The following is a 19,578-nucleotide window of genomic DNA, read 5'->3' as shown; positions in this document are numbered from 1 at the left end:
TTAAAGTAATAAATAAGATTTCAGCCTGAAGTGAAGGTATTTGAAGAAAAACGAAGAAGAAAAAAGTTGGCAACCTATTTTAACCGCGTGCGATTTTTAAATATCCATTCATCAAGAAATTCTATATTCAACAGAAAAGCTGATATTTACTAGATTAAAAAAAGTTCGCTTTCCATGTATCTATCTATCACTTTCATATAATTTAATGTTCATTATATCAAAAACATCAGTTTTTCAAGGCTATAACAATGAAGGCAGACGAGGGTTTCGGTTTTGCTCTTGTTCAAATACTCATAGGAGCTTAATAAGATATTTGCAGCGATAAAAATAAACTTTTAAATATGGACAGACAGATTAATTCCTTTATTGGTAAACGAGTGGATTGTTCGTTTCTACATACACTAGAGGAACCAACTTTCGAATGTTATTTCGACCTTTACAATGACACTAATAGGAGTGGGCGTGCTCACCGTTTCTGTAACAAGGCAATCAGTGCCTTTAGGGGTTACTGCATTCCTATGTTTCCTTAGTAGCTGACTGTGAATAACGAACTAGAGTTCGAAGATTTGGAATGATTACTTTTGAAAGACTTTAATCAGATCTTTGTAAACGTTACCCACACATTATAGTGATTAGGTGCTTTGTAACATTACGAATGCATGTTCGTCTCTTTTCTATCACAGAAACGAGCTTATACGAAACTTTTGACAACTGCTACACATAAATCTATCGTATTTTATTCAGGACAAGGATACGCAACGTTTATCCAAACATGGGAAGGGAATCGGTGATAGCCTTATGGTAAGGACTCACTCACATCACTTTCAGGAGGCCGAGTTAAATTCCTGCACGCACACCTACAACTTTTCGAAGTTTTATGCGTTTTAAGCAATTAAAATGTAACTTGCTTCAACAGTGATGGGAAACATCGTGAGGAAACTTGCATGCCTGTGAGTTGTCCATAATGTTCTTAAAGGCGTGTGGAGTCCAATTCGCACTAGGTCAGCGTGGTTGTCATTGTGGGAGTGCCCCGTAGTGGACTGGTTGATATGATGATGATGACGATAATTCAAATATGTAACTTGATGGGTGTACAGCTATGGAAGTTTAAATTTAGGATTTACTTTTTCCTCTAGAGCACATTAAGCCTAATCATTATAACTCACTTCTTCCTGAGTTGCTTCCCCATAATTGAGGATCGTGGCTCCTTACTGATTTTGTCCGCTTCACAATGTGTCTCCATATCTTCCTAATTTTCACCGCATGCAGATGAGATAGTTGAGCGCTACCTCGCCTGGTCCGTCCAACGTCTCGTGTTACGTCCACGAGATTTCTTTTCTACGATCTTCCCTGTGAGCATCAGTTTTTTCATACTGCTCGAGTCTTTCCTTAGTATAAAGTACACGAGTTTGCTAGCCCAGCTTTTAACATTGAGACGTTGCTCCTGTACTTTATCCAGATGTTCAGCTTTCGTCTCAAGCACCACATCTCAAAAACATTGATCTTCTTTAGGTCAGTGACCTTGCTCCATAAAGAAAGATGGAGAAGATGAGTGTGCGTACTAGGTGTACTAAGTACGTCGTGAGATGTTTCAATCTTTCCATAATTTAAAGAGCCGAGAAAAAGCACTCTTTCCTATTTCTATACGACGACGGACTTCTATATTGCAACCACCTTTGTTGCTGATGTTGAAGCCCAGATAATTTATAGCCAACATCCAATTAGAGATATATGTATGTAAGTTCGATCCAGCTATGCAGAATTATTTAAAATGTCATATTCCTAATACTGAATAATACATGGATCGAACAAGAACTCATACAAAAATACTACTATATATAATAATCAAATTAACGGGAATAAAAACTACAACTTTTTTCTATCAAACTCTTTTGGAGAATTCATTTATTAAATAGCAGAGGTTCTGATAACATGAAAGGTATTTCACCATTAAATATTCAACTAGCAAATACGGCTGCATAGTTTTCATGTTTACATTCGTTCGAGTGTTTAAATTAAAAATTAATAACCGCTCGCGTTCTGCGTACGCTAGTATGATAGGGCAATAAAACTGTTTAGTGCAGTTGCTCAACCTCGCCTTCGTATGAGGCTTCCAAATTAGATACACTAGCTTCATTAACAACCGCACTTAAACATTACATGTACACTGAAATGCATTTTGAGCAAGATTTGCGGCTACGTGTTCTGATTGGTTAAACCAATCAGAATTCGTATGAAATTCATAAACTTACTCGTATATCAATTAATGATTTTACGCTTAAAAGTAAAAGTTATTTACGTTACAGCGCGAGATCCTATTTTGGAGTGAACAAGTAAATCAAACCAATTCTTCAATTCATCCTTCTTTTCTTTTGATGGCCGAGTGGCGCAGTGGGCAGCGACCCTGCTTTCTGAGTCCAAGGCCGTGGGTTCGATTCCCACAACTGAAAAATGTTTGTGTGATGAACATGAATGTTTTTCAGTGTCTGGGTGTTTATCTGTATATTATAAGTATTTATGTATATTATTCGTAAAAATATTCAACAGTCATCTTAGTACCCATAACACAAGGTATGCTTGACGTTTCAAAAGTGCTTATAAAGTAGGCCTACTTGAAATAAATGAATTTGAATTTGAATTTGAATTTGCTTACTTTGGGGCTAGATGGCGATGTGTGCAATGTCGTAGTATATTTATTTATTTATGTATTTATTTATTATTTATCCTTGCGCCTTGTCATTCAAAGAGGAAACTCTAGTAGGTAGAGGTAGTAGAGCTATTCTCCGTGGAAGTAGAGCTTTTTGTGACAGTCAATGCTGTGTTTCGGTCTGAGGATCGTGGGTGCCGATGTAATTATACACTTGAGGCTTAACACCTACGGCTCAGGTTGATGGACATAAGGCGGCACTTTGTAGGACGTTTTCCTTGGGTTCCCTGCGTTGTTTTTCTCTGTGTACGCCGACCGGCTTGCATTATCCATCAGTTATTACTATAAAAAAATAATTCTCTATCTGAACCACGAGGCTTTTTGCATTTTTTGCCTCAGATAATAATTGTTTTAGCATTCGACTGAGACGATTAATACACCTTGTGGAGCTGTTATTCACGTAAACACTGCAAATCAGAAACTAGCTGAGAACTTGAGCGTCTCGTGGATTTGCAAGTTTTGGCAGTCAACCTTGACAGTCACTGTCCGAAATTTCACACTTAATTACTACTTAGTTACGACTTCAATTCGTAGTCTAAATAAATAACCAGAAGTTATCCATTGAATAAAATTTATCAATTACATAATTCTGAATTGTTACCCAGTCATGTAGGTATGTTATGCCAACTACCTAGTTGGACAGCAATTTTATATAGAAACCCTTTGTTTTGTCCCAGAAAGATTGTTGGTATTTCGGTGGTCCAAAGATTAGAGATTATAGGTCGAATCGTTAAAAAAAAAATACTTTTTCTTTGTTAAAAACGCATTTTTAATTTTTTTTTTTTTATTAACGATAGGCCAGCGTTTGACGACAATCATGCCCGTTAGAAAGCAATGATGAGGTCTAGGTTGGCGCACGCTTGCCTAGAAAAAGCCTATTCACTGTAGCCTTGAAGGTACTCAAATTATACGTGGCAGGAAACACAGTTGCCGGGAGGGCGTTCCACATCTTAGCGGCACGTATCAGAAACGTGGATAAAAAACGTTTCGTGCGTGTTGATGGAATATCAACCACATAAGGATGCCACCGCTCACGGTGTCTCCCTTTTCTGTGGTAGAACGGGGAAGGAGGAACAAGATTGTGAAGTTCCTGAGCACACTCACCGAAGTATATCAGGTTAAAAAACCGATAAACAGGCGACATTGCGTTGGTGCTGGAGACTATGTAGTTTCGACTGTGTTAACGAATTGTCGCCTATAATTATCCTGGACGACGAATATTTTTTTTAGCATTTTTAATTTCAGCTGTATGGTAAGAACTGCTAGACATAGGTCTTTCCCCACCCTACGATTTTATGCCGCCTGTATCCATCAACTACCTGCGACCCGCTTGAAGTCTGTCCGGGGATCTAACAAAGCTGCGCTTACCGCAGCAAGGTCGCCACTTCAGGACTTTAAAAAAACATTACTTAACTCGCTTCAACTCATAACATGGGCGTATTGTCGTGGTTGAGCTTCGTTTGCCGCATTATCACGCAGCTGCTACCCAAACTATTTGCGTTCGATATAACGGTAGCTGTATTGGAATAACGCTACTCCAATATGGGTTACATATCAATGATATTTATAGGACGTTTTGTCTTAATATTCCGCCGGCAAAGCTATCAAAGTTTCCAACCTCACCACAATTCTACGCTTTACCTAAATGAAATTTTTAGGTACACGTAATGGAATTCATGGTACAATATATACGCTTAAATAAAGCTCGACTTTTGTAAGAACCTTAAGCGGTTCTAATATGTTTATGCTTTTAATTCATGTCAAAGTCAAACTAAGCCGGTACGATGTCGCTTAAAAACCGTGTAGAGGTTTAATATAACTGCCTTATTCCTAACAGGTTAGTGCGCTACCATTTTAGACTGCATCATCACTTACCACTAGGTCAGATTTTAGTCAAGGGGTAATTTGAATTAAAAAAAAATCTTTCCAAAATTACCTTGACTTCAATCTGACCTGGTGGTAAGTATTAATGCAGTCTAAGATGGTAGCGGAATAGCGTCTTGGTCCCTAAGCTAAATAGAAACCTGAAAAAGTGTGAATGTTTGTTTTGGATACTTGTATGTACATTGTACATATGTACCTACTGGCACTTATGAAATTTGGAACATTTAAAGCTTCCGTCGTGGAGATGGTTATTGGATACTTTTTCCATTCGGAAAGCATTAAGTACAAAATATACAAATTGTTTGAATACTTTTGTATTACCTATAGGGTACATAAGCCTAGGAACATAATACTTGCACGCACAGGGTATGCAGACGATTTAAAATAAAGAAAATCTCCAGTACGATTAATAAAAAACTTAGGATAGGCATTGTAAGAGTTATAAAAAACCTACCTTTGAGTATTTATAACTCGTTCTGCATACCCTGTTTATACCCTCTATGCACGCCACTGGTAATACATATGTATTGAAACGGGTAAGCTGAGTTAAATAATATACTTAAAAAATAAGAAAATTGTAATGAATAAGGAAATGATAATTAACTATATTATAATAATATTTTGTTATTTACCCTTGTGTAGGTAATGTTTACTATGCCAAGGCTTTCGGGCCAACGCACGGGTCTTGTTAGTTACAAACAGGATTTCCACGTATTTGGAGAAGTAATTTCGTGATAATATATCCAATATCAAATATGTTTATAATTTTAGACCTCCAGAATAGTTAAGTTTGTATTTATTTGAATAAATATTTACTTTATGTTTCTGTATTTTGCTTTCATTAATTTTGAGCAGTATAAGTTTATTTATTTATCTGTTCATTACATAAAGGATATCCATATGGATTTAAAATAGAATTTAGCTTGATCCACTTAGATTGGCTCACTAAAGTTATTTGTTAGGGCAGCTCCTTTGAATTAAATAGTCAGTGAGTTTTTTAATATTTAATAAACGGAATTAACAGCAGTACCTACCTACTTATAACTTAAAAATTATTTTTGTCTTTGTCTGTCTGTCTGTCCGGGCATCACGTGAAAACTACTTAACGGATTTAAATAAAATTTGGTGACGTGTTAGTTGATATTCCAGGTCAACACATAGGATACTTTTTATCCTGATAAACAATAAGTTTCCTCCGGGAAATGGAATGAAATTTTTTATAAATTTTACTTCATAGCTCCGTTAAATTTAAATCGATTTTAATAATTCTTTGTTTACTTAAAAGTGTATTCTATGAAGCATGTATGGTCTTATTTTTAGATAAGGATCTGATAAATATTTTCGGAGATAAAGATGTTATTCGCAAGGCATGTGGGACAACGATCGAATGCATCGTACCATCCTACTAATATTATAAATGCGAAAGTTTGTGAGGATGGATGTATGTATGTATGTATCAAATAAAATGCCACGAAAAATAATAGCTAGCCAAGATGATTATGATGTTAGCATCAGATATATTCTAGCTTCTCGATTGACTCATAAGCATACGAAGTCGCGGGGGTCCGCTAGTATTATAATAATACTGCTATTGTAGTAAGCCGGGATTTATGCTAATGTAGGTCATGAAATTGTCTTAGTTTCATAGATTGGTCTGCTTTCTACCGGAACGAAGGAAGATGCCACAGACATCAGCTTGTTTAGATGTAACGATTATCTGGGTTTTCAGTCGCTAATAGATTGTTTTTATATGAAAATATTTGTTTTCAAATTGGAAAAAGACATATTTAAATCGATCATTGTATTTAGCGTTTCTTTTTTCCACTTCAAGTGACTGTAATATATTTATTAATTTAATCTGCTGATAAGAGATGATGCAGTCTTAGATGGTAAAGGGTTAACCTGTTAGGGGTATGGTATTTATACGGTTTCGTATATAAAATCCTTAAACGGTTTCTAAGCGACATCATACCGGAACGATAATTCGCATAGCGGCAAGTCTTTGTGGGTAGAGTGGTAACTAGCCACGGCCGAATCAATCCATCATACAAGACCAAAGGAAATTATAAATTCCCACACTGCCCCTGCCGGGATCGAACTCGGAACCTCACACTCTGTTAAGTATAGTTGTACCTATATTATTATGATTTAGACATTCAAATACCTGTTTATATTTCCGTATTCTCACAGTAGCCAACCAATCATTAAACCAATTCTGACAGTGATTACAATTGACCCTGCATGTATTATATATATAGACAAACAGTACTTGGTTATTACTAGCCAGTGAGAAACTAAATAAAAAATAGCGATCAACTTTATTCTGCGTGTTCTAAAGTCAACCTCAATGTCGTCCTGAAGATTTAACAGTTTTCATTTTGTAATTACTTTTTTGATTGTTATTTTAACTAACTTTGCTAATTGTGCTCACCAGACTGTTGTGAAACTAAGAATATTTGGGAAATACTCAATAATAATTGAAAAGTGACTCAGTGCTTCGATATTGTTTCATATCATTATTTACACAGTGATTCTTTTTTTCTTTATTTACCTTTATTGCCAGCCTTACCTTAATGACTGCCTCTTTGCTCTGGTGATTAGCATGTTAAACTACGGATCACGAGGTGCTGGGTTCGTCCCGAATCGGGGCAAAAATTGTTAGTTATTGTGTTTTTTTCAGTAAAAGAATCCTCAGTACCAGCCCAGCCCGGAGTTAATTTAAGAGCAAGTTTTAAACCGTCGATCTCGGATTTTATCACTAAGTCTCGACAATAGTCGTTAAAGCCGACCAATCCGTGACACGCACCATTTGTGACATTTTGAGGCTGCTTGTACAAAAATCTTGTCAAAATTTGTATTACAAAATGTGTTTCGTGGATGGTGGAGGATGGGTTATTATTTATGGTTTTACAATCTATGGTTTTGATGAATGAGTTGGTCATATTAAACTTTTTTCATCTCTTGAATATGCATAGATTACTGTAAACTTTAGCTTTTATTTGCCGCAAGATCGTCAAGCTATGAAAATGGCAAAGCACGTTGCTTAGATACGCATTTTTGCCATAAATAATTTAAATTATAAGTTTGAATATTAATAATAGACATCTTTAATCACAAATTTCGTCAAGGCTACACTATCAATTTGCCTATTTTTAGTAGTTGCGATTCCTTGGGGTCGTTGTATATACGTTTCCATTATTGCGAGGTTACGGTGATAGCTACATTAGCTATCTTAAAATAGCAAGCAACAAGCGCCCAGCAAACTTATCCGGTTTTTTTTTGCTATAACCGAAGCACAGTCGATTAATAAATAAATATAAAATACTATGAAAATACACACATCGCCTTCTAGTCCTAAACTAAGCTCAGCTTGTGTTATGGGTACTAAGATGAATATTTTTATACATAAATACTTAAAAAATACAAATAAACACCCAGACACTGAAAAACATTCATGTTCATCACAGAAACGTTTTCCATCTGTGGGAATCGAACCCACGGCCTTCGACTCAGAAAGCAGGATCGCTGACCACTGCGCGAGTCGGCCGTCAATATAATACTGAAATAGCTACCTATTAATTCACTGTAAGGCAGAAGTCATGATGGTATCACGACGGCTACCATTCACGCACGATGGATATCGTCGGCAAGTTGACTTCAGTCTGTAAGCACGCTAATACGTGCAACATATGGAATGTCTGGGGCTATTAAACTGTCAAACGCCGAACGCAACGGCCGTTCATATCATCCATCACACGTGATTATAGCTGAGCGCTAAAATATTATGAAAAATCCATCAATCATATTAAATAAGTCATTAGAAATTCTGCAATATTACCACTTTTACTTTTTATGTTCCAAATATGTGCATAATCTCTTTAGGAACATTAGTGGTTTACTACATGTGACGTGTGGTGACAGCAGATCGGAAAAAGTTGTCATAAACTCTCCTCTTCCAGCGGGTGTCGTACGAGGTGACTTAGGGTATATGACTAAGAGCGAGCATCAGCGTCCTCTGTACTAGTACTACCATCTTCTGCGATCACCGACCTTTCTGCACAGTGTGGTGATTGTGGACAAGTGGACAAACCCTCCCCTAGGGAGCGGCCTTTAGTCAAGCAGTGGACTGTTATAGGTTATTGACGATCTAAAATAATCCCTTAAACTAATGGAACTTGGGGCTCCAAGTACTGGAATGGTAACGTTGGACCGGTGAACACAAAGTTTGTATACCCCGTCGATAGATGACATCAAACGGTCGCAGAGAGCCGCTGGATGCAAGCGGCACAAGACCGTGGATATTTGAACTGCCAAGAAGAAGGTCTACGAACAATAGGTCATGAAACCTACAATAAATCTGTAACTATGAAAATACATAGTCAAAGTCAAAGTAAAAGTCAAATATTTCGTTATTCAAATAGGCACATAGATGGCACTTTTGATGCGTACATTACATGTAAAATATGAAATAGGAGTGAGTTGATGGCGATAAATAAATTCGTCAACTTTAAACTAAAGCTACGAGGGTTCCAAACGCGCTGGTCTAAGAAGAAGCCCACAACAAATTTAGCCGGTTGTTATTTTTTTTTCGTTATTACTATCTCACAATGTCATTTAAAAACTATTAAAGAAGCATCCTGGTTAGAGCAATAATTTACACCCAAGCATTTTTATCGTTAACGTAGTCCTTAATACTATAATAGGAGAAAATTATTGATACTTAGTGTGTTTGATAAGTTTGCCAAGGACATCATATCATAATATCGTAATAATATCAGCGTCTGCATCATCATTATGGTCAAAGCTTTGATGGTTCTATAATACTACGAAACGCTTCAGCAGAAATGGAAGGCAGTTTTGTTCTTATTACACTATTAGTTAGACCTTGACTGTAATCTCACCTGCTAGGTCAGTGATGATGCAGTCTAAGATGGTAAAGGGCTAACTTGTTAGGGGTATGACAGTTATATTAGAACCACACCCCTGATCGGTTTCCACGTAACTTCACACCTTTGTTGGTAGGATGGTAACTAGCCACAGCCGAAGCCTCCCACCAGACCAGTAGTCTTGTACTGAGACTACTGGTCTTGTGGGAGGCTAGAATTGCTCGCTCCCAATTTTCATACTTTAACATCGGAATAAAATGGATCTTTTTTGCATTTTGTTAAAGCAAAGATTTGCCTACAATTCTTTAGATCGGGCTTTTGACAGATCGTTTGTAAAACAAAAATCAGAAGTATGGGATTTGGGACTTTAAAAAGAGTTTAGTATGCAAAAACGACGCTTCGAAACGGGATCGAACCCCGGACCTCCCATTTAAAACCACAGCAACAGTGAAAGACACCAAGGTCAACAAGTGCGCCAGAGTGCTCCTCCAGTAAGCTCGTCTTGGCGGGATACTAGCTCTCTTGCTTTGCATTCTTTATCAGAGCTGAAAATGCGTCGCTTGTCTCATAATATGCGATTAGCTTTAACTATTTCATGCTACTTAAGGTCTCAACATGTTGAGTGGATATTGTGGTCATCCACCCATAGTCATGCACAAAGGTCATTGACACCAATGTTTCACTTCCTCACGACATACTACATCAACATTGACCGGCCGCACATTGGTAACTGTAGACTGAACAAGTCTTAACTATATACTGTACCTACAAGCTTTCGTATCGGCTTTACACCCTGTTCATATATATTTATATAAGGAAGACAAACCGGGGAACCCGCAAAATACCTCTTTCCAATGTAAATGCTCTTTGGATATTAATAAAGCTATTAATTTAATATATGAAATTTATCCATATTGCCATTACAGATGCCGAATTTGACTCCCCGGGCTACGAAAATCCAATTATAATTGCTCTCATACACGACTACTTAGCAATCTAGAGTCCTACTGCCAGAAACATATTATTAGCTCCTATTGTTATTAGAGAGAAATATTGATCTTAACCACGCTGCTCCTATGTGGGTTGGTTATTCCTCGCAACTATACAGACGTGCGTGTAATCAATTTATTATGTCGTTTCTGTGGCAGCAGTTTCTAAGGTTGTCTGAAGGTGATTGCTTCAAAAAGCCGTCGCCTTCATAAACTTAGTGTAAATGTACTTAAAATGTTTTCTATGTATGTAACGACTATTGCTCAAGCAATGAGTGATAGTGAGAGCTGATGTGCGACCAGCCTTTCTGCGACAAGTTTGTATACTTTTCAAACACTTCTTACTTTTTGTTTGTTTACTTTTTTTCTTGACTGTTTTGTGAGAAAATAGATCGTCCGTTGTACTATTTTTGGACACAACTAATTAAGCTTGTACTTAAACGTAGAGACGGAAATAAGATAGTTTGAATAACTCATAAACTAAATTAAGGTTAAACAGATCAAAGAAGCCAAGATATACTTGTCTTTAGACAAAAAGCAGCATTCAAAATTTTTCGAAACGTAGCTGAAAATGTTTCACAGAATGTGTAGCCTAAAAAAACCATGTACACGATAATACATTGAACTAGTTAGGCACTCTATATTGCCCTTTTAAATGTATTATGACGCTATTTCAGATATGTTACTTACACATTATTGAAGACTAGTTGATGCCCGCGTGTTTCGCGAGTTTTTTTACGAATCGTCGAATATTTTCGTTGCTTAGTTAGGGCATAAAGTAAGGACAAACGTACAAAGTACTTTCGCATTTATAATATCAGTAAGTATTTAGCTGCTTATAAGACAGCGATAAGTGATACCTACCGTTTTTTGTCCAAAGTAAAGCTGTAATATTGTTTTGTGGAATAATTTCATATTCCCTCAATGATCATTATTAGTGTGTGTTAAATAATATATATTATTTTATTTTATTGTTTGATTGCTTTATATATTTTATATTGACCTTATAACTTTAAATGGTAACATAATATTTATCGTATTGATGACAACATTAATTATCGATGATCATACACATGAATGACACGTACGTACAGGTTTTGCTTTTTACCATCTAAGTAGACCTTACCTGCGAGTCGCCGTTAGCGATACTGTGAACTTGCCAATCGTGTCTCCAAGACTAACAAGAAAACACTCTTTTCCTGTTTGTAAAAGAAAGAAGAATTGGAATTTATGTTACATTCTTTCATTAGATACTCTTTGAGAATTTCTACTTGAGTAATCTCATTTATTTCTTGTGATGTTTTCATGTTGTATGCAGTTTTAAAAGCTTAGAGAAAATGTACCTTTTTTTTTGGCGTGGTGGAAAAGCTTTATTGCTACCTCCGACCCTTGGCCAGGACGGAAGTTATGTGGGACTCCACCCTCTAAAGGGGTATACCCAAACTAAAAACCACCACGGCACGTCCCTCTTATTGGCCAAGGCTCTCATTTCGCGCAAGAAATGACAGACATTCATCTGATTTAAGTTTAAATCCCATTGGAATCCTCTGTTTTCTTGGTACCAAAAACGAACGACACATGTTATTCTTTAGCTCAGATGTTGCGTGTCAAAATAACGGAACAAATAAGTATAGGTGTGCTTTAATATTAGTAGGGATTTATAAAGCTAAAAGCTGTACATTAATTAAAATAAAATAAATATTAACTTGCTTTTTTTAACTCTATCCTACTGAATTCACTGAAGTGTAAATTGATAAACTTCCCTACTAATATTATAAATGTCAATGTAAGTTTGTTTGTTTGTTTCACGCAAAAACTGCTTAACCGATCCGCATGAAACTTTGTACACATATTCTTGGAAGTGCTAGAAGTAAAATAGAATACTTTTTATCCCTACATTAAGCTCGGTTCCTTTGGGAGAGGGGATTAAAGTGTATAACCGATTTAAATATTTTTTTTTGTATTATAGGGTTTAATTTTGCCCAAACTTTGTGTAGATCTGATGAATGTGGTTGGAGATAGAGAACAGAACTCCTCAGCGGATAGCAGCACCAACACCTCATTTAAGGCTTAGCGATACTGAATACTTTTTTTTTTTTAGAACTACAACTAAATTGAATGCCACATCAAAAAAACAAAATTAAACGCAGACGAAGTGGCGGGCAACAGTTAGTACTTAAATAAAAACACAGTATATTCTGCTAATACAATCAGTAAATACGCTTTATTTAAAACTTTTACCTTGGCTCTTGCAGTTTATTCTTTTATGAATACAGTATAATTCTATCGAAATCATGAATTAATAGCGCAAGCCGTCTCATTAAAAAATTACTTTTTATGGAGTTAATAAGTTTAACAATGATGCTAGGTCATGTTGCCCCACTAAATTGCACAAGTAACTCAGTTGCTCAATAGATAAGCTAAAATCCAAAAGGTCATAGAGTCATATCCCGAACGTTGAATAACAAATTGTATTAATAATCTGGCTTACCCCTGGCGCAAGCAAAAATTTATCATATTAATTAACATGGCTAACTAAAAATATTTCCAACAAAAGGTTGTGGTGTTTAAAAAAATTAAGAGTCTCGCTAAAATTATTCTTTTGTAGAATTTATTGTATCGAAAATGCTACATTTGAATGGTCAAAAAAAAGCCTAGAGGTCTGTTCACGAAAATCAAGGCGCTAAAAATCCCGAAGCATCGAGATGGCAAAATTGATAGGCGGTGATTTTGTTTTTTTCTGCCCTGTAATCGAAACCTGTTTCCATGTAGAAAAATACTGCTGAGGTTGTAACGCGGCATTCCTGGCAAGGTAGTCGATGTACATTGCTCCGTCGACTTAAGAAGTTGCCGTCACCGGCAGTTCGAAAGCAGACTTTTCGTTGTTAGGACGCCTTCGTGGCGCGTTTATATCTCGCGGTAGTGCCAACTTCGGACAGTTGAAAAATAATAATTTTAAACTGCATTGCTTTATCAAAAAGTGGCCAGTGTTATAACATTTCAGTGAATCGTTGAATTGGATACGAATTTGGACACCGGGATTATTGATTAAGTAAGCACTAATTTTAAACTGATTATTAATGGATCATTAGATATTAGAAACATACTGGTTTCCATATTATTATAAAGTAATTGGTTATGAATTACCTACCATTATACCAAATTAAAGTAATTTGATATAATATTGTTCCAAGATTTATGGTTTATAATGGATATCAATTATTAGATGATACTTAGGTTTAACTTCTCGGAGTTCTTGATACTTCATAGTTCAGGAATACGAATTTTTATATCCTACCTAAAAATATGTTTCAAATGAACCAATAAAGAAACTATTGTAAAAGGCACATAAAGGCTAAGATGCGATTACGCAATTAATTCCATTGCGTTGGCTAATCAACGTTGAGCCAAGTCAGTTACTGGATGGGTGATTGGACAACTTCGATGTTCGAATTTTAACTTGGAGTGTTAAACAGCTAAATGACCAAAGTTTACTAATCAGAATTGGAGTAGCGTGTAGTGGTGAGTCCAAGCTCTGCCTGATCAGACAGGATGCCGTTGCATAGCGGCGCAAAAATATATAAAGGTTTATAAAGGTGCAAAAACACTAAGTTGCTAGACGGAAGTGAAAAGTGTTCACTTTGGTAGTTATATATTACCAGAATGGTTTAGGAAATAACCCTATCGTGACCGCTACTTAAATTTTATACAAAACAGCAAAATTGGTATGTTTCTTAGAAGCAGAAGTTTTCATGCACAAGCGCATAACATCATAATTACAGAAAATGTCTTTGCTTTTTTAATTTCATCATATTACCGGCCCAATACAGGACACGGGTCTCTGAAATCGAAAAGACTGTAGTCCAGCACGCTGGCCAAGCGCGGAATGTTGAGACTTAACACGCCTTTGAGAACATTATAGAGAACTCTCAGGCATGCAGTGGCGTGCATACAGGGTATGCACAGGGTATGCAGATGATATAAAATGAGTAATATTAATCCAGTACGAGTTTTAAAAACTTAAGGGTAGGCTACTTATAATTCTTACAATGCCTATCCTTAAGTTATTTATTACTCGTACTCGAGATTTTTATCATTTTTTACAATCTGCATACCCTGTGCATACCCTCTATGCACGCCACTGCCGGCACGCCGGTTTCTTCGTGATGTTTTCCTTTACCGTTGCAGCTAAACATATAATATTGTCACATATACTGCATATGTTAAACTACAACTCATATAGCAAACTACGCATTCCTCTGTTCTTTCTTAACCAAAAAATATTATCACGTCTTACAACAGGTGCTAATTAGCATATGAATAATTTACAGTGTTAGTCAATCACTCGGAGGCAGATGCATTTCCACATCTGGCTTCAACCTTTTACGAAAATTCATATGCATCTTTATGTAAATTTTAACCTGGTTAATTGGCAATGCTTTTAAATGTTCACGATTTAATAAACTTATTAATACGCTACAAGTGCCCTTAAATGCAATATCACCATAGCTAGCATGGGTAGGAGACAATTATCTCCCCTGGGATAGGATAAAAATGTATCTATTCCCATAGCTTTATCAAATCTCAGAGCATAAGGGCATAAGCAGGGCGCACAAGTGGAAATAATATCCAAATAATATGTGTGTAATTATAAACGGGGATAAATTTCTCCTGTTCCATGTTTCCGTGCTTTAGCAGGTAGACACTTTATTTATATCCCCTCGGGGGATATAATTGGGGGATATATTTTTTGTCTCCTGTCTGTGCTAGCACTGCTGGTGGTAAATGATTACGCAGTTAAGATGTTCGGCGCGGCAGTAGGGTGGTAACTAACAAAGGCCGAAGCCTCCCGACCAGACTTGACAAAGAAAAATTAGAAATTAGAAATTTCCTAAATTCCCCTGCCGTGGATCGATCCCGGGACCTCCTTTATATTATCACAGCGCTCATATTAATAACTAAGAAGTCATGCAAAATTACAAAAAATATATTTTATTTCATTCCTCAAAAATAAAATAATTTATATACATGCAACATGTATTGAAATAACGTAATTGCTATAGTGGCAAAATCAATATCTTTATTCAAATAATCCTATCATGGGTGCATATTAAGTTTACAGATATGGAACATTAATGTTTTCATTATTTGTAGGGTCATAATTTTTATAATTGTTATTAGTATTTTTACCTACACTTGGAGGAATTATCAATTTTATAAATTTAATATTTTTATTTTTAAATTTGTAAAATTGGTAATTTACATATTATACACATTTGAGGTTTGTAAACGGCTCCCTGGTCTGAGAAGCCAACACTTAGCTGGGTGTAATTTTTGTATAATCGCATTACAATGTCATTTTTAAAATAAGTAACTATCTAGTAAGAGCAATTTTTAAGGTAAGCTTTTTTATCATTTTATAGTTTTACCTTACTCACTGCTCTTCTAACTACACGGCTAGCATGGGCTGGAAACATTTTTCTCCCCGGTGATAAAAATGTTTCTTCTCCCACAGTTTTATCAATCTCTCCGGGAATTGCCGCACAAGTGGAAATAACATCCATATAATAAACGTGTAATAATAAAATGGCTGGGCACAAAGTTTGGAGAACCGATGGATTTTGGGTTACCTGGGGGGTGCTAGAATGGCGACCTCACACCGGTAAACGCAACGTTGGTAGCGAAACCATGAAATTTATTAAATAACTAATAGCAATTTTATAATAGAATCACTGATATTTCATTGCAACGTTAATAAATGCAGCCCACTTTTTTCCCAGTTGCCGTCACTAGACTTTGACAAACTATCCGCAAATTCGCAATACTGGACCACTTTTCGTTTTATTTTCACTCCATTCAACGTATATTTTCACAACTGAAAGCCGATCCGCAGTTTTGCTAGGTATTAACGGTCTTTTAAAATGCGATAGTTTCTGAAAACATTTGTGGCTTAAAATAACCGTGTTACATTAAAGTTTGTTTTAACTATTCAGATTTATCGTTCTATTTTATTGTTATAATATCCACAATAGATATGAAAAATGCTAAAGTCTGTTTGTTTGTCTCCTATGCTCGGCTCAGCCATTGAATCGATCTCGATGAAATTCGGCACACATGTAGCAACCTGGAGTTGGACTTAGGATTGACTGGCCAACTGGCGCAGTGGGCAGAAACCCTGTTTTCTGAGTCCATGGCCGTGGGTTCGATTCCCACAACTGGAAATGTTTGTGTGATGAACATGAATTGCCTGGGTGTTTATCTGTATATTGGAAGTATGTATGTATATTTTTCATAAAAATATTCATCAGTCTTTTTAGTACCCATAACAGCTACGCTTACTTTAGGGCTAGATGGCGATGTGTGTTTTGTCGTAGTATATTTATATATTTATTTAATATCTATTGCTGAAATAATTTTCTTCGGGGTCTTACAAGCTACTAATAATATTACTTCATTGAAAAAAAAATGTTATCGCAGTCAAAACCACGGGCCTTTGATGCAATCTTGTAAAAATAATCACAACGGTTTCTATTAGATGATACTATCACGTTATTGTCTACAGCAATTTTTATAACAATACTTTAAAGTTAGCTATTAACAACAATTGCTATCGAAATGATTGCATCAAAAGTTATGTAATAGGGAGGATAGCGTGTTCCATTTTATAATCTGTTGCCATTTCAATAACCTTTCTTGTTAGAAAGGTTTCTGCTATCTTACTATGATGATCGAAGAAAGTCTCAGATTCTATCGACGTTTGGATCTGTATGTTGAAATAAATGAGGACTGAAGCAAACGAATTGATTTTCCACTATTTTTCGGCACAAGTGAACAAGCAATTTTCTATACTTATAATTATAAATCATACGAAGGATATAATATTGGCTAATCGGCATTAAGTTCAGTCCGAGTTCGGTGTATTTATTAATCAGTACCCTAAGTAAGAAATAATGCTCGTCCTCAAACTGTATTTTTATATGAAATGCTAAAGCCCTAAAACGCTTTTTTATAGTAATAATTAACGAAAAGATGAACCTGATGGTAAGTGGCAAACCATTGCCTTTAAACAGAGCAACACTTCGTAGGGCATGCAACGTCCTGAAATGTCCTCATGTGCCCGTAAATCCTTTAAATACATCGGCAACTACGCCCTAAAGATCGGTACAGAGGCCTTGCAAGAGACACGTCCTGTAACGTCCTTATGTGCCAGTAAATCCTTTAAAATCCTTTAAATCCTTAAAAACGTAAATATGACGGTAGTAAGACTCCCCCGGACGTACTCTGTCCCAAAAACCTCACTCAGTTACTACTAGTGGCATGTGATAATCAAATCCAATGATAAAAAAACGAATTTTATGAAATAGTCCGACTATTTTAAGATTAAACTAATGCAAACATTCCTCATTTCTCTTCGCAAACAAAATGTAGGCGCAATTTCACTCACATTCCGTTCTCGGATTTGCATGGGTATTAAATCTGTTTACAGTAGAGATTTCGCGCCACGATCGGCCTAGATGTGCTTTGAACATGCAAACGAGATATAAATTAATATTTATTGAAGCTATGTATAGCATCTCCAAAGAAATTGAAATATTACGCAAAAAGTACAAAGACATAACCGGAGCACATACTCTGAATAATGTTTTTTAATAGGATAGTAAACTATTAGTTGCGATCGCAAATGACTTTTGCTTTTTTTATGTAATATCAGTTATGAAATACAATATGATTGGCACATTACACATATTTAGGTAGGTGTATTTTAGAAGTTCTTATAGCTTTAGCATTATTAGCTAGGAATCTTCCAAAACAGCTGTACAGACAACTCCCGTAAATACAACTTGGAACCGGTTTAATACAAATATTTATTTAGATGAAATCACTCTGCTTATTTTGTTTTTATTTTAATAATTTTCACAAATAAATAAAATGTTTGTTATCTAAATCAGGATATTCTGTTACTTTTCTTGTGTTTTCAAACGTTAAGCACGACTTATAGGATAAGGTAGCAAAGCAACGAAAATAGCCTTATTTTAACGACTGATATCTAGTATGTTATTGATCGAGGATCAACATTAGCATTAGTGTGCCACAGCTAGACATAGGTTCCTCTCTCTCTCAAAAGACGTTCTATTTTTAAGCATTTTTTTACCATTTATAACCAACGGCAACAGTAATTAGTAGATACAATTATATATCGATAGTGATTACTACAAACGGCTTTCGATTCGTTTTTATTGTCAATTTAATAAAATAACGCTAATTGCAAATTATATCAGCGGTTTTCGTTTAAACTGGTATTGCTATTGAGTGTAATAAAATTTTAAGACAGGCAGTTGTTCTACTAAATGTAATAGATATAAACATCGATTCATTTAGATGAAGCGTCATATATACTAAGTAAAATAGTAGGTCACATGCCATCTTAGGATTAGTAGAAATATGGTAATCACACATATATCTGCGAACCCTATGTAATTCATATTTCTTAGCCCAGCTGTATGGCACAATAATCATAATTTACAATGCGTTACAGCTGGGTTAGAGAAAGGTTGATAGCCAAGTGATCCTTGGTCTCCGTTTTGGGGTGACTGAGTTCGAATCTCACTTGGCCACAGTTGTGGACTACGACCTAATAGTACCCTGTAGTGGGCCAGTCATGATGATGAATGACAGGGAACATGGATCTTCTCTAATAAGAAAAGGATTAAAGGTCAATGCGCGTTGGTGGATTTGAACGAATATTATAACTCTGTTTTCGAATGCTTGACCTACGGCATAACCTGTCCTGTGGCATAAGGTGGAAAATCAAATTTCTAACACAGGGAGAGTACGAAGAATTTCTTGTTAAAAAATGAGTTAAATCTAAATAAATGTAACTGCAACTTATGATCATTTATTTAATGACATCCTTTCTTTTGAGCCTTGAATGAGGCTTATAACAAGGGAATGATTATAATTTTGAGAATTAGATTATTTGAAAAGTTTAACTTCTTATTCTTAAAGTGCGAATGAATAAAAGCATGGCGTGTTTGGGGACTGCCGATATATATGTGATAATGAAGTACTTAACTGGTGAATTGTATCATCCAGCTAATAGATTATTGTTTTT

The 19,578-nt window shown here is 35.8% G+C and overlaps 1 protein-coding gene across 2 annotated transcripts in view; it reads left to right on the top strand.

Moving 5' to 3' along the window:
- Positions 1-13,349: 13,349 nt before the first annotated feature.
- The window catches only part of LOC120631640, a 71,641-nt gene continuing 65,412 nt past the window's right edge, over positions 13,350-19,578 (top strand). For both annotated transcript variants that reach the window (XM_039901297.1, XM_039901296.1), the window contains exon 1: positions 13,350-13,518. The gene's annotated coding sequence lies outside the window, so the exon portion shown is untranslated. The remainder of the gene's footprint in view (positions 13,519-19,578) is intronic.

The sequence above is a fragment of the Pararge aegeria genome, chromosome 18 (assembly GCF_905163445.1).
Source record: "Pararge aegeria chromosome 18, ilParAegt1.1, whole genome shotgun sequence".
NCBI classification, from domain to species: Eukaryota; Metazoa; Arthropoda; class Insecta; order Lepidoptera; family Nymphalidae; genus Pararge; species Pararge aegeria.
Note: the sequence above shows the minus strand (reverse complement) of the source record. Positions and strands in the feature narration are given on the sequence as shown.